This window comes from Giraffa tippelskirchi, chromosome 5, assembly GCF_054371585.1.
Source record: "Giraffa tippelskirchi isolate mGirTip1 chromosome 5, T2T-mGirTip1v1.2.pri, whole genome shotgun sequence".
In the NCBI taxonomy this organism is placed as follows: Eukaryota; Metazoa; Chordata; class Mammalia; order Artiodactyla; family Giraffidae; genus Giraffa; species Giraffa tippelskirchi.
In genome coordinates, this window is record NC_137279.1 from 56,262,718 (window position 1) to 56,278,406 (window position 15,689).

At 38.3% G+C, this 15,689-nt stretch overlaps 1 long non-coding RNA gene across 1 annotated transcript in view; it reads right to left on the minus strand.

Annotated features, from left to right (window-relative positions):
• Nucleotides 1–547: 547 nt before the first annotated feature.
• LOC145507796 (uncharacterized) overlaps nt 548–15,689 on the minus strand; it is a 93,189-nt gene continuing 78,047 nt past the window's right edge. The window contains exon 3 of the long non-coding RNA XR_014055131.1: nt 548–784. This is a non-coding gene — a long non-coding RNA (uncharacterized LOC145507796). The remainder of the gene's footprint in view (nt 785–15,689) is intronic.

A 15,689-nucleotide genomic window follows, 5' to 3' on the forward strand; every position in this document is an offset into this window, starting at 1 on the left:
ACACGACTGAGCGACTTCACTTTCACTTTTCACTTAAATGTATCGGAGAAGGAAATGGCAACCCACTCCAGTGTTCTTGCCTGGAGAATCCCAGGGACGGGGGAGCCTGGTGGGCTGCCGTCTCTGGGGTCGCACAGAGTCGGACATGACTGAAGCAACTTAGCAGCAGCAGCAGCAAGTTAATCCTCACTATAGGATATTACTGTCTTCAAATTATAAACATATACCGTTTAATTTTTATAATTAATTTTTCCTTCTATAATCCTTTTGCCAGAATCATTTCTCAGTTTAAATGTGAGAGTGGTGCTGTTATCATTCCGATTTTACAGATGAGAAAACTGAGACACATAGAGTTTAATTTGCCCTAGGTATCAATTCTATTTAGTAAAAGACTTGAGATGCTAAACTCAAGCATATTATCAGAGTTTATGTTGGTCATCACTACAGAGAATAGCCCAGAAGATGAAGTTTGAATTATAGTTGCTGCCCTCATTATTTTCTAGAGCCTTGTACATACAACAAAAAAAACAAGGTGGGACAAAACATATTGTTTCTTCATGTTTATAATTTTGTTAGCTTTATCAAACAAATGATAGGGTAGATGCTTCCACCAAGAACTGTGCTTAGAAAATTGTGTATCAATATGAGCAAAATATGTAGTTTATATTTAGCTTCTCAGCCTGCAAGTGCTTCCCCTTGTTGGTACGCTACACGCAGTGGTTAGACTGGTTGATCATTTTCTGTGCAAGGAGCATTTCTTTCCACCAGAGAACTTCCCTGAATCCTAAATGAAAGAAAAAAAAAAAATTCACTACTCACACAGCTTGACATTTTGATAAGAAAACAGAATATCTACATAACCTTCTGAGCAACTCTAACAAGAAACCTATTTACAGAACAATTTAAAGATGTAGAAATTAGATTAACTTGGTGATTTCTCAGAAATTACTGCCAGGAATGAAAGGCAAGTAAAGGAAGAAGTAAAACTGTCTTTATTTGCAGACTACTCCATTTTCTATGTATGTCTGATGGAATCTACAAAAAACTGCTTTACCTGATAAGTAAAATATTAAACGTATTTCTATTGGGAAAAAAAAAAGAAGTAAAATTATGTTTATTCACAGACATCATGCTCATATATACAGACAATCTGATGTAAACTACAAAAAACAATTAGAACTAATGAATTAGTATACTAAGTTTTCTAAATGCAAGATCAAAGTCCCATCGAAAGGTCAGCAAGAGTTTTTCATTGGTAGAAATTAATTAGATCATTATAAAATTCACATGAAAATACAAAAACCTAGAAGAGCCAAAATAGTGTTGGGGCAAAGAGTAGACAGAGTGGGAACACTGCCTGATTTCAATATTTTTATAATGCTGCTGTAATCAAGAGAGTGTGGCCTAGGTGTTGAGATAGAGCAATAGAGGATGAGTTCAAAGGCACAGAATAGACTCTTGCAATAAATCCAAATATATATAGACAAGAGATATTTGACAAAGGCAATTCAGAGAAGAACATATGGTCTTCTAAAAAAAATCAAGTTTGATAATAAAGCTTGGATATATATCAGTTCAGTTCAGTCGCTCTGTCGTGTCCGACTCTTTGCGACCCCATGAGTTGCAGCACTCCAGGCCTCCCTGTCCATCACCAACTCCCGGAGTTTACTCAAACTCATGTCCATCGAGTCGGTGATGCCCTCCAGCCATCTCATCCTCTTTCGTCCCCTTCTCCTCCTGCCCTCAATCCTTCCCAGCATTAAGGTCTTTTCCAATGAGTCAACTCTTTGCATGAGGTGGCCAAAGTATTGGAGTTTCAGCTTCAACATCATACTTGGGAAAAAAAAAAATAACTTCCATTCACACCATACACCATACATAAAATCTAAGTCAAAATGGCTAAAATAGATCTAAATGTAAAGCCTAAATTTGTAAAACTTCCAGATAAAAACATAAAAAAAAAAATCTCTTTGTGATCTTGGGATACAGCATATTTTTTAGACATGACAGCTAAGTAAAATCCATAAAATTCTAAAAAATGATAATTGGGCTTGATCAAAATTTAAAGCTTCTGCTCTTTGAAAGACACGTTCATACAGATGAAGAGATAATTGACAGAGAAGACATTTGCAAAGCATACATCTGATAAAGGACTTGTATCTAGAAGATATGATGAACTCTGAGAATTCAATAAGAAAATCAAAAGCTTAATTTTTCAAGTGGGCAAACAACTTGAACAGACCCCCTCCCCAAAGAGGATATACGGATGGCAAATAAACCCATGAAAATATGCTCAACAGCATTAGTCATTATGGAAATGCAAATTAAAACTATAATGAGTAATCATTAATACTACTATCTAGAAAGGCTAAAATTGGAAAAACTACCCTCACACACCACATGTTGGTGACACTGTGAAGAAACTGGATTTTTCACACATTGCTAGTGAGAATTTAAACTGGTATGTAAGTGTGTTAGTCACTCAGTTGTGTCTGACTCTTTGTGACCCTATGGATTGGGGCCCTCCAGGCTCCTCTGTCCATGGGATTTTCCAGGCAAGAAAACTGGAGTGGGTAGCCATTCCCTTCTCCAAGGGATCTTCCTGACCCAGGTTTCCTGCAGTGCAGGCAGAGGCTTTACCATCTGAGCCACTAAGGAAGACTAAATGAAACTGTGTATTCATACAAAGACTTATACACAAATGCTTATTTTTAACAGTCAAACCAGGAAACAACCCAAATGTCCCTCAAAAGGTGAGTTTATGAACAGCTTATGGTGTATCCAGGAAACTGAATACTACTCAACAATAAAAATAAGCCAATTATTGATACATAGAGCTACACGATGACTCTACAAGTAAGTATTCTGAGTGAAAGAATCTGAGGGGGAAGGTACACATTGTATGATTCCATATATATAAATATCTAGAAAATGTGAACATTTTAATATACATGGTTTTACTGTATGTCCATGATATTTCGTTAAACCACTTTTTTTTTTCTAAAAGAATAAAGACTATCTCTTCATACTACTATAGAGTGAGCTCCAGGGTACTTTGTTAAATTTTTAGTAATGAAGGTTGGAGAACATATAGAGAACATATGCTAAAATTTTAAAAGAGAGCTAAGAAGGGCATAAATATTACATATATGTATATAATTTAGAAAAAAATATCGAGGGGTTAACCATTAAAAAGTTGATGGTTAACTATGGAGGGAGTGTTATCTGAGAAAAATAAATATTGCTCAACATTTATGTACTTGCTGGTGGAGTAACCAAATTTTTTTTAATTTTTTTTTTAACAGGGGTATAATTGCTTTAAATTCTCCAAGCCAGGCTTCAGCAATACGTGAACCATGAACTTCCAGATGTTCAAGCGGGTTTTAGAAAAGGCAGAGGAACCAGAGATCAAATTGCCAACATCCGCTGGATCATCGAAAAAGCAAGAGAGCTCCAGAAAAACATCTATTTCTGCTTTATTGACTATGCCAAAGCCTTTGACTGTGTGGATCCCAATAAACTGTGGAAAATTCTGAATGAGATGGGAATACCAGACCATCTGACCTGTCTCTTGAGAAACCTGTATGCAGGTCAGGAAGCAACAGTTAGAACTGGACATGGAACAACAGACTGGTTCCAAATAGGAAAAGGAGTACGTCATGGCTGTATATTGTCACTGTGCTTACTTAACTTATATGCAGAGTACATCATGAGAAACGCTGGGCTGGAAGAAACACAAGCTAGAATCAAGATTGCCGGGAGAAATATCGATAACCTCAGATATGCGGATGACACCACCCTTATGGCAGAAAGTGAAGAAGAACTAAAGAGCCTCTTGATGAAGGTGAAGGAGGAGAGTGGAAAAGTTGAATTAAAGCTCAACATTCAGAAAACTAAGATCATGGTATCTGGTCCCATCACTTCATGGGAAATAGATGGGGAAACAGTGGAAACAGTGTCAGACTTTATTTTTTTGGGCTCCAAAATCACTGCTGATGGTGATTGCAGCCATGAAATTAAAAGACGCTTACTCCTTGGAAGGAAAGTTATGACCAACCTAGACAGCATATTTAAAAGCAGAGACATTACTTTGCCAATAAAGGTCCGTCTAGTCAAGGCTATGGTTTTTCCAGTGGTCATGTATGGATGTGAGAGTTGGACGGTGAAGAAAGCTGAGCACCGTAGAATTGATGCTTTTGAACTGTGGTATTGGGGAAAACTCTTGAGAGTCCCTTGGACTGCAAGGAGATCCAACCAGTCCATCCTAAAGGAGATCAGTCCTGGTGTTCATTGGAAGGACTGATGTTGAAGCTGAAACTCCAAAACTTTGGCCACCTCATGTGAAGAGCTGACTCATTTGAAAAGACCCTGATGCTGGGAAGGATTGGGGGCAGGAGGAGAAGGGGACGACAGAGGATGAGATGGCTGGATGGCATCACTGACTCAATGGACGAGTTTGGGTAGACTCCGGGAGTTGTTGATGGACAGGGAGGCCTGGCGTGCTGCGATTCATGGGGTCGCAAAGAGTCAGACACAACTGAGCGACTGAACTGAACTGAATTGCTTTACAATGTTGTGTTAGTTTCTGCTATAGTACAACTATGTGAATCAGCTATAAGTACAAAAATATTCTCTCTCATGAGTCTGCCTCTCATTCCCCCCATCTCACCCCTCTAGGTCATCAGAGAGCACCAACGTGAGCTCCCTGTCGTATACAGCAACTTCCCATTAGCCATCTATTTTACACATGGTCAGTGCTACTCTCTCAGTTTGTCCCATCCTCTCCTCCCCACTCGCATATCTACTAGTCCATTCTCTACCTCTGTATCTCTCTTCCTGCCCAGCAAATAGATTCATCAATATCATTTTTTAGATTCCATTTATATGCATTAATATATGATAGCTGCTTTTCTCTTTCTAACTTCACTCTGTATAACAGACTGTAGATTCATCCCCACCTGTAAAACTGACCCAGTTTCACTCCTTTTTATAGCTAAGTAATATTCCATGGTGTTTGCATACCACATCTTCTTTATCCATTCATCTGTCGATGTACATTTGGGTTGCTTTGGGTATTGTAAATAGTGCTGCAGTGAAAATCGAGGTACATGTATCTTTTTGAATTATAGTTTTCTCAGGGTATATGCCCAGAAGAAGGATTGCTGGCTCATATGGCAATTTTATTCCTAGTTTCTTAGGGAACCTCTGTACTGTTCTCCATAGTGATTGTGTCAATTTACATTCCCATCAACAGTGTAGGAAGATTCCCTTTTTCTACATCCTTTCCAGAATTTATTGTTTGTAGATTTTTTGATGATAGCCACTCTGATGCTGGGAATCTTGTCATGTGTTTGTTGGCCATCTGTATGTCTTCTTTGGAGAAATGTCATTTGTATTTTGGAGGTTAATCCTTTGTCAGTTGCTTCATTTGCAAATATTTTCTCACATTCTGAGGGTTGTCTTTTCATCTTGTTTCCTTTGCTGTGCAAAAGCTTTTAAATTTAATTAGGTCTCATTTGTTTATTTTTATTTATATTCATTACTCTAGGAGGTGGGTCAGAAAGATCTTGCTGTGGTTTATGTCAGAGAATGTTTTTCCTATTTTCCTCTGAAGAGTTTTAAATTTTAAGAGTAAACATAGAAATAAGCATGTGGCTAATAAGGTAGGGAAAATTGGTTACGTAGAAGAAAAGAAAATAATCTTCACCAGTCTTTATGCCAACAGATATGGGAGCAATACTTGCAAGTTTATAAAGGAAAGAAAATGTGCCCCAGAAATCTTACATCAAGTCAAATTTTCTTCAAAAGAGAGAGATTCTCAGACATGCAGGAACTCAGTGAATGCTGAGCATGCCTTGATAAACATACTTGAAGATAAATTCCTGCTCTCAAAGGTTAATCAACATAAGGAATTCAGGATTGGAGAAGCCCTAACAAGAATATTGCTAGTGAGCTTTTTAAATTGGACCTAAATTAATGCGGGAAGTATAGATTCAGAATTGGATATCAATTTTATAAGTTTTGCTGTGGAAAATATAATGGTTTAGTTAAATGAACATGGGTGTTGGAAGTCTGAGAGCGTGAATTTTCCCTTTTTCATTTGTAAGAGATTAACAAATATCATGTAAGGTTGAAATATGTAAACATAATGGCCATAGCATTTTAACCTTTTTCAAGCAGTTTAAAAAATCTTTTAGAAAGTTTCTAATCTTTTAGAAACTGTTATTCCTGATGTGAAGAAACAGCATTCCAAATTTCATTGAATTATATATTTTCATGTTTCTTTTTTAAATTAAGTTTGAATTATAGCATATTTAGCATTTTCAATGAAAATAGCATGTGTGTGCTTTTTTTGTAGATCTGCTTATCTATGTTTTTATCTATCCATCCAATTATCTACCTACTTACCCACCCACCTGTCCTTTTGTCTATTTGCATATATCTGTCTAGGATGATGTTTACCGGAGATTACCAGTGATTATTTGGCACAGAGGTGTTTAGGTCATTGTATGTCCCTTCTATTCATTGTGTTTTTTGTGTTATATATTTGTATGATGAAGGGGAACCATTTTTATAAAAAGTAAGATTTTGAAAAGGACAGTCAAATTGATCAAAAAAACAAACTAGATGTTCCAACCAGTAGAAGAATTGGTGAGTATTATGGGCTAAATTGTGTTCTCCAAGATTCATAGGTTGAAGCCCTAACTCCCAATGTGAATATATTTGGATGCAGGGAGTTTAAGGAGATAATTACAGTTAAATAAGGTCATAAGTGTGGGGTCCTAATCCAATAGGATTAATGTCCTTTTATGAAGAAGAAGAGATACTGGGAATGTGAGTGCATAGAGGAAAGGCTAGGTGAGGATATGATGAGAGGTCTTACTAGATACCAACCCTGCCAGGCCCTTGATCTTGGACTGAGAAAACAAAATCCTGCTGTTTAAGCCACCCAATTTGTGGTACTTTGTTATGGCAACCCTAACAGACTAACACAGTGAGTAAATTCATTTATTTCATGCTGCTATTAAAAAGAATAATTCAAAGATATATATATATATATATGTATATAAATTATATGTGGTTTAGTCGCTCAGTCATGTTTGATTCTTGCAACCCCATGGACTGTAGCCTGGCAGCCTCCTCTGTCCATGAATTCTCCAGGCAAGAATACTGGGGTGAGTTGCCATTTCGTTCTCCAAGGGATTTTCCCAACCCAGGGATCAAACTCAAGGTCTCCTGCATTGCAGGTGGGTTCTTTACCAACTGAATCACCAGAGAAGCCTGCAAAAAAATTATATAAATATATACATAAAACAGGGCTTCCCAAGTGGTTCAGTGGTAAAGAATCCACCTGCAGTGCAGAAGATGCAGGAGATGTGGCTTTGATCCCTTAGTCAGGAAGATCCCTTGGAGGAGGACATGGCAACCCAATCCAGTATTATCACCAGGAAAATTCCATGGACAGAGAAGCCTGGCGGGCTGAAGTTCATGGGGTCACAAAGAATCGGTATCAGACACAATTGGAGCAACTGAGCACGATATGTAAGTAGAAAAAAAAATTATATAATGTACATATACACAAATACCTGGAAAATGTCTTTGATACATTAATAAGTGACAAAAGTAAATTTCAAGGTAATACATGCATAGTATAATTCAGTTTCTGTTTTAAAGAAAGAGCAAAACAAATTATGTCTGTACATGTTTTTGTATGTTGGAATAAAGTGATACATACTAGACTATTGACATTGATTTCCTTGGGGATGGAACTACTGGGGAAAAGAGCCATCAATTTTTAAAATTTATACACATCTATATTGCTTGAATTGTTACAATAATTATGCACACTTTGGTAATTAAGAAAAAATAGGATTAATAAAACCTCATATGCTGAAAAATAATGCAAGATATGTTTAATTAGTGTTTGTGTGGTGTATGCATATTGATTTCTATCTGTCATGTAACCACAAGCACATTGTCAGGGATCTTGAGTCTTTCTGTGGTGCTCTTCTTTTTCTCACTAATGCAAATAACAGAACAATGTCTCTTCTTGTACTTCCGGCAGTCATTCTCAATGTATATAATCACTTTCTTTTCAACCCATGACTTTTCTCTATATTCTTGTAAGATTTGTGCATGCATACACATGGTGGCACAGTGGTAAATAATCTGTCTGCCAATTCAGAAGATGCAAGAGATGAGGGTTTGATCCATCCCTGGGTCTGGAAGGTCCCCTGGAGAAAGGAAGGGCAACCCACTCCAATATTATTGCCTGGGATAATCCCACGGACAGAGGAGCTTAGTGGCCTATAGTCCATGGGGTCACAAAGAGTCAGACATGACTGAGCACTCACACACACATACACACACACACACACACACACGTGTATACACATGTATTTAAGTGGGTTAGAGCCTTTGTTGTGTGTTATATTCTCCATACTACCTAAATATGGGTAGTAGTTAGTATTAGAGGATGAGATGGTTAGATAGCATCATCGACTAAATGGACATGAATTTGAGCAAGCTCCAGAAGAAAGTGGAGGACAGAGAAGCCTGGCATGCTGCAATCTATGGGGTCATAAAGAGTTGGACAGGACTTAGTGACAACAACAACAAATTAATATTAGACAGCAAAAAATATAATTTAAACTTGAAAATCCATGTGGTGAAGTATTACTGGGAGATACTTTTCTTTTTCCAAATACAAAGTTCTCAGTCTGAAGAACTCGTAACTTACCTAAAACCATTTTGATGAAACAGTTACAAAAAGCTCAGGATTGAATAGTTGCCTGTGGAAGGAGAGATGGAATTTATCAAGTCAAACAGGAGCAGGGGTCAGGGGGCCAAGAATTAAAAACAAATGCAAATCTAGGAGCTGTTATTTTAAAACCAAAGAAAAGTAGGTTACACAAGCCATTTCCATTTTTAAATGTTACCCTTCTGGTGGTGTGGGGGAAACCTTTGCCCACTTGTCCTATTTTTTGCTAAAGATGCTGTTTTTCCACGGAGGCAAAGAGTAATATTTGAGGAAGAGGTTTTACAGATGCAATTACAGCAAGACACTAAAGCTCAGGTTTGCACGTGGGTAAACACGTGCTTTCTCACCCAGAGAAAAGTTTAACTTGGCAGCCTTTGCTACAAAGCATGACTCTGATTCTCAAGGAAGCCAAGACTACAGAAACCCAAGTCATCTCCAAAAATAACACCAAAATTAGAACCTTGAAACTCCTCACATTGACTGGCCATGCTGGGAATGATGAGACTCTAGTTGTGAAGACCTGCAAAGCTACTAAACCTTCCACATTCTCCTTGTGTATCAAGACTTCACTTGGCCTCTCAGCCTGTAGAAGAGGCTGCATTCTGGACTTGAGTTCGGGGTATTAGTTATTTAAATATCTCTAGAAGCTTCTAGAAAAAAATATAGAACAATATCTTTGAAAACTTGACTAGGCAAAGATTTCTAGGACAAATAATTAGTAAATTGAACTTCATCAACATCTATAAAATTATTTATCAAAAAATACCCAGGATGTAGTTTTCTCAAAAAAACTAAAAATAGAACTACCATATGATCCTGCAATTTCACTTCTTGATATTGACCCAAATGAAATGAAGGCACAAACTCAAAAAGATATAGGCACCTCCATGTTCACTACAGCATTATTTACCATAGCCAAGAAATGGAAGAAATTTAAGTGTCCATTGATAGGTGAATGGATAGAGAAAATGTGTGTGCATGTATATATACACACACATTGAAATATACAATGAAATGTCATCCAGCCATAAAACAAGAAGGAAATCTTGCCACATGTGACAACATGGATGGACACTTAGGTTGTTTTCATGTCTACTAAAACTTGAGGGCATCAAGCTAAATGAAATGTCAGAGAAAAATACTATATTATCTCACTTTCATATGGAATCAGGAAGAAAGAAAGGAAAGAAGAGAGGAAGGGAGAAAGGAAGGAAGAAAAAAAACAACAAGAAACCTGAACTCATAGGTACAGAGAACACACATTGGTGGTTGCCAGAGATAGGGGGTGAGGTGGGGTAAAATGGGTGAATGTGGTCAAAAGTACAAACTCTCAGTTATGAAATGAACCATGGGAATGTAATGTGAAGCAGCATGGTTACTGTGATTAGTAATACCACATTTGATATTTGAAAGCTGCTCAGAGCATAGATTTTTAAAAGTCATTAATAAAAGTTATTATGGATACTATTTTCCTTGCATACTATTATTTATTTTTCCTGAAATTTTGGATTTTTCTAATATTTTGAAGAAACAGAAGCAAAAGCATCCTACATAGTAATGAGAGCAAGTTTTATTTTTTCCTGGTCTTATACAAGAGAGTGACACAGGAATTCACTAGACCTCTGGATAATTGTTTATAATTTAGTCCAACAGTGTGCATGTGTGTGTTAGTTGCTCAGTCAGGTCTGACTCTTTGCGACGCCATGGACTGTAGCCTGCTAGGCTCCTCTGTCCATGGAATTCTCCAGGCAAGAATACTGGAGTGGGTTGCCATTAGTTTATGACAATGTAAATTGAGGGTCTAGTAATCAGACTAGTCATCAGACTGCACAAGGCGCTGGGGACACAGGCCGCCCTCTTGTATAATTTTTTTGGCATCTTGCTCAGCAGTGAGCATTAGATTGACAGATGAGGAATCAGCTACTGAACTCAGAGACTTTTAGGCAGCAGTGATGTCTAGCCACTGAGATTGCTCCTGCAGGCCACCAGCCTAGACACTGAAGAGGGAAGAAAGCCTCTTGTGGGGTACTTTGTGAGCCAGCTTTGTTGTTATTGCCTTATATTAACTTCTCTAAGTACCCTGGGATTGGCAGAATGAGGCCACACTTGGAGTGAATCTTCTTTTCCCCTGGTGCATTTTATTGCAAGTTATGTGAACCATTGAGAGTCGACAAGGAATTGACTTAATTGTGGCTGAAATATACTTTTTACTCCAAAGAGCAAGGAATTTGACTCCACAGGAGCTGAATCTTTCATCTCTGTGACTGAGCTGAGACTCAGTATGGAAACCGGGCAGGTGAACTACTGGGACCTGCATACATTCTATGGTTGGAGCTTGCCCAGTTTGTGGTGGAGCTAGGGGGCATTTTTCCCCTCAGAGTCACTGTTGTACTTGACTTGGTCCTGCCATTTTAACCTGGTGGAATCCTATCCCCACCCCCGTACTTCACCAATCACACTATGTGCATGTTAAGTCGCTTTAGTCATGTCCAACTCTGCGCGATCCTGTGGACTGTAGCCTGCCAGGCTCCTCTTCCATGGGATTCTCCAGGCAAGACTATTGAAGCAGGTTGCCATGACCTCCTCCAGGGGATCTTCCCAACCCAGGAATTGAACTCATGTTTTCTTATGTCTCCTGCATTGGCAGACATATTCTTTACCACTAGTTCTCCTGGGAAGCCCATCAATCACACTATTAGACTTCTGCAAATAAAATACTACTCACTTGAAGAGAAAGTGTAGAATGGATATTTGTGAACTTCCCAGGAAATTTTGTCACTAACTCCTCAGTTTACAGAAGCCTCTCATCTTCCCTAAATAGAAATCCCTGGCAGGCTGCAAAGAGCTAGGCTTTAGCTCTGCAAACACATTTGTGTTGGAATTGAAAACAAAATTGAGAATGATGTAGCTGGTGTGCAGAAAGCAGACTTATGACACCACTATGATGTGGCCATTCGAGGAAGTACTGCCTGGGGAATCTTAACACTAAGGATGCAATGAGCTGGATGGAACCACAGCAAAAGATCCAATGGACATATGAAAGGAAGCTTCAAATGCATGCCCTGTGATACATGAAGTGCTCTTTATTCTGGCCCAATAGAAGGTCTCCCTGCAAAACCAGACTTTGGTAAAGTCAATTTCACATGTGAGTTAGCCTCTGAAATCTTTTCCATATGTGAGTTAGACTGGGCAGTCTTTCCCAGAGTAAAGTTTCAATTTTCAGGGTAAAAGCTTATAATTTTGAAATAATGACAATAACTTGAATCACCCTGCTTCTACCTTTGTGAATACCTGAGGTCCTAGGACCCAAGGGTAAAAACCATCTGTTTAACCACAAAAACCATCAGCAGCATAAGTAGAAGGAGAGGCAGGTCACGGACTCTCCTAGGGACAGAAGCTGCTTTTCAGGTCAGAGAAGTCCCAGCACTGAGCATGGGTCCTGTTACAAATGTGGTTAATTCACAGGTACTGAAGTGAGCTGAGCCAGAGTTTGAGCTAAAGTACTTTAACTAGAAATTCTTGCCTCTTTGCATGAAACCAGGGAAAATAACATAACTCAGCATGCAAGTTTGTAGTAAACATTTCATAAGAAAGCACTTCATAAACTACAAAAGACTACTCTGGAAATATCAGGGATGATGATGGGTAATAAATGGGCTGGTGATAAGTGTGATGACATTGAGCAAAACAATGATGATACTATTAAAAAGATTCTCATGTCTGACTATGAGCCCCTAGACTGTGCTAATGTTACTATTATTTCCACAGTTGGGGCCCTACCAATAAGACACCATACCAGGATACCATGTGTAGCAAGGACACTGAAAAATGGTACTTGACTGCTGGTACTGGTTTTCCTTTTGTGAATGAAGAGAAAGCTACAGCTTCCAGAACTGCTAATCAATGACATTTTGATTACCTCCCAATTTGTTTCTTCCATCCCAATTAGAAATGTTCTATATTTGTATGTTTTCTTTGAAAGAGGTAGACCTCACTTCTGGGAAAAAAATCTAGGGTTGGATGAGTTGCTTTAATCCAGTTGGTGCCAATGAGAAATGTCAAATGATTATGTTTACTGTCTTTGTACCAGTTTGGCATGAATAAGGTTATATGCTAAGCCTGAGTTCTAGCAATTCATTAAACTAGGAAAAATTAAGATATTTTTCTTTTTCTGTTATGTCATGTCTCTACTTTCCAACTCACACACATCACATAAACAACTATAAGGCATTTATCTTTTTATATGTCAATGCAAAAATTGAAGGAGAAAAATAATTTCTAGTAACATATAATCTTTTATATTAACTATTAACTCATTGTGGGGCTTTCAGACAGCCTTAAAACAATGCTGAGGTAGATAAGACCAACATATTATTCACTTTATTCAAGGGAGAGAAACAAAGGTCTTAGTATTTAATGTAACAACTTAAAATCAAGATGGTGTTAATTGGGAAAACAAAGGCTAAAGTCCTTGTATTCTAAGAGTACTGTCAGCTCTCTTCTCAAGCATTTGGTTTCTTGCAAAACAGGAATCAAAATTAAATAAAATCTTGTAGGAAAGGCCACATTAATACTAGGCATCCATCAATGGAATGCAACTTTGCACTCTTTAGAGGAATTATAATACATTTTTTAAAACTTTAGATTAGAATGTAAAGCCTATCTACTAAATGAAAAATAAAGGACCAAAGACGGCTGGATGCTTCTCCAGACATGTCCATGAAATCAATGTCAAGGTCATTGCTTTATGCCCAAATTGTAAGGACCCCATAGTGGGCAGTGAGGTATGTTCAGAGGTAGGAAGGGGCGGTTCCAAGATGGCAGAAGAATAGGATGGGGAGACCACCTTCTCACCCACAAATTCACCAAAAGATCATTTGGATGTTGAGAAACTTCCACAAAACAACTTCTGAACGCTGGTGGAGGGCACCAGGCACTAGAAAGGCAGCCCATTCTCTTCAAAAGGAGGTAGGACAAAATATAAAAGACAAAAAGAGAGACAAAAGAGTTAGGGATGGAGACCCATCCTGGGCAGGGAGTCGTGAAGAAGTTTCCAAACAGTAGGAAACCCTCTCACAGGTGGGTCTGTGGGGAGTTTTAGAATCTCAGAGGGCAGGAAGCTAACTGGGAGGAAAGGAAAAAAAAAAAAACCCACAGAATAGGTGCCTAACTGCAACTGCCAGAGGAGAAGTAGCCCAGATGTTCACATCCACCACCTGTGAGCAGAGGCTGGACAGGGAGGTGTGGGCAGCATCATCGGTCCTTAGGGTGACGACTGGGCCTGAATGCTCTGAGGACAGTCTGAGGGAACTAACCCAATCTGAGATAGCAGCCCAAACTGTGGGATCAGCAGAGAGAAAAAAAAAAGAGAACTTTCCTGTGAAAGGCTCTAATTCGCAGGCTGGCCCGCTTACAGAACAAAGGATTGAGAAAATACCAAAGGAGAGCTAGCTGGCTGCATAGAGGCCCCTTCTCTCCCAATGACCAGAGGCCCAGAGACAGGCGTATGACAGCCAGAGCCAGAAGGCAAGAGACTGAGCCAATCTCGGCCCAAGAGACTGGCATCCTCCACCAAACTGTGCATCGTTATTGCTCACCACGTCTTCCTGGGATCCTGGATGGTTGACATCTGCCAGGAGTGTTGCAGCAAAGCATGGAAGAAATCAAAAAGGAAATCAAAGTATGCATAGAAACTAATGAAAATGAAAATACGACAACCCAAAACATATGGGATTCAGTGAAAGCAGTGCTAAGGGGAAGGTTCATAGCATTACAAGCTTACCTCAAGAAACAAGAGAAAAGTCAAATAAATAACCTAACTTTACACATAAAGCAACTAGAAAAAGAAGAAATGAAGAACCTCAGGGTTAGTAGAAGAAAAGAAATCATAAAAATTAGGGCAGAAATGAATGAAAAAGAAACGAAGGAGACCATAGCAAAAATCAACAAAACTAAAAGCTGGTTCTTTGAGAAGATAAACAAAATAGACAAACCGTTATCCAGACTCATCAAGAAAAAAAGGGAGAAGAATCAAATCAACAAAATTAGATATGAAAATGGAGAAATCACAACAGACAACACAGAAATACAAAGTATCATAAGAGACTACTATAAGCAACTATATGCCAGTAAAATGGACAACTTGGAAGAAATGAATTCTCAGGAAAGTATAACCTTCCAAAACTGAACCAGGAAGAAATAGAAAATCAAAACAGACCCATCATAAGCATGGAAATAGAAACTAATCAAAAATCTTCTAATAAACAAAAGCCCAGGACCAGATGGCTTCACAGGTGAATTCTACCAAAAATTTAGAGAAGAGCTAACACCTATCCTACTCAAACTCTTCCAGGAAATTGCAGAAGAAGGTAAACTCCCAAACTCATTCTATGAGGCCACATCACCCTAATACCAAAACCAGACAGAGATGCCACAAAAAAAGAAAACTGCAGGCAATATCACTGATGAACACAGATGCAAAAATCCTCAGCAAAATTCTAGCAAATAGAATCCAACAACATATTACAAAGATCATGCATCATGACCAAGTGGGCTTTATCCCAGGAATACAAGGATTCTTTAATATTCACAAATCAATCTATGTGATATACCACACTAACAAATTGAAGGATAAAAATCATATGATTATCTCAATTGATGCAGAGAAAGCCTTTGACAAAATTCAACACACATTTATGATAAAAACTCTCCAGAAAGCAGGCATAGAAGGAGCATACTCAACATAATAAAAGCCATATATGATAAACCCACAGCAAATATTATCCTCAATGGCAAAAAATTGAAAGCATTTCCCCTAAAGTCAGGAACAAGACAAGGGCATCCACTCTCACCACTACTATTCAACACAGTTTTGGAAGTTTTAGCCACAGCAATCAGAGAAGAAAAAGAAATAAAAGAAATCCAGATT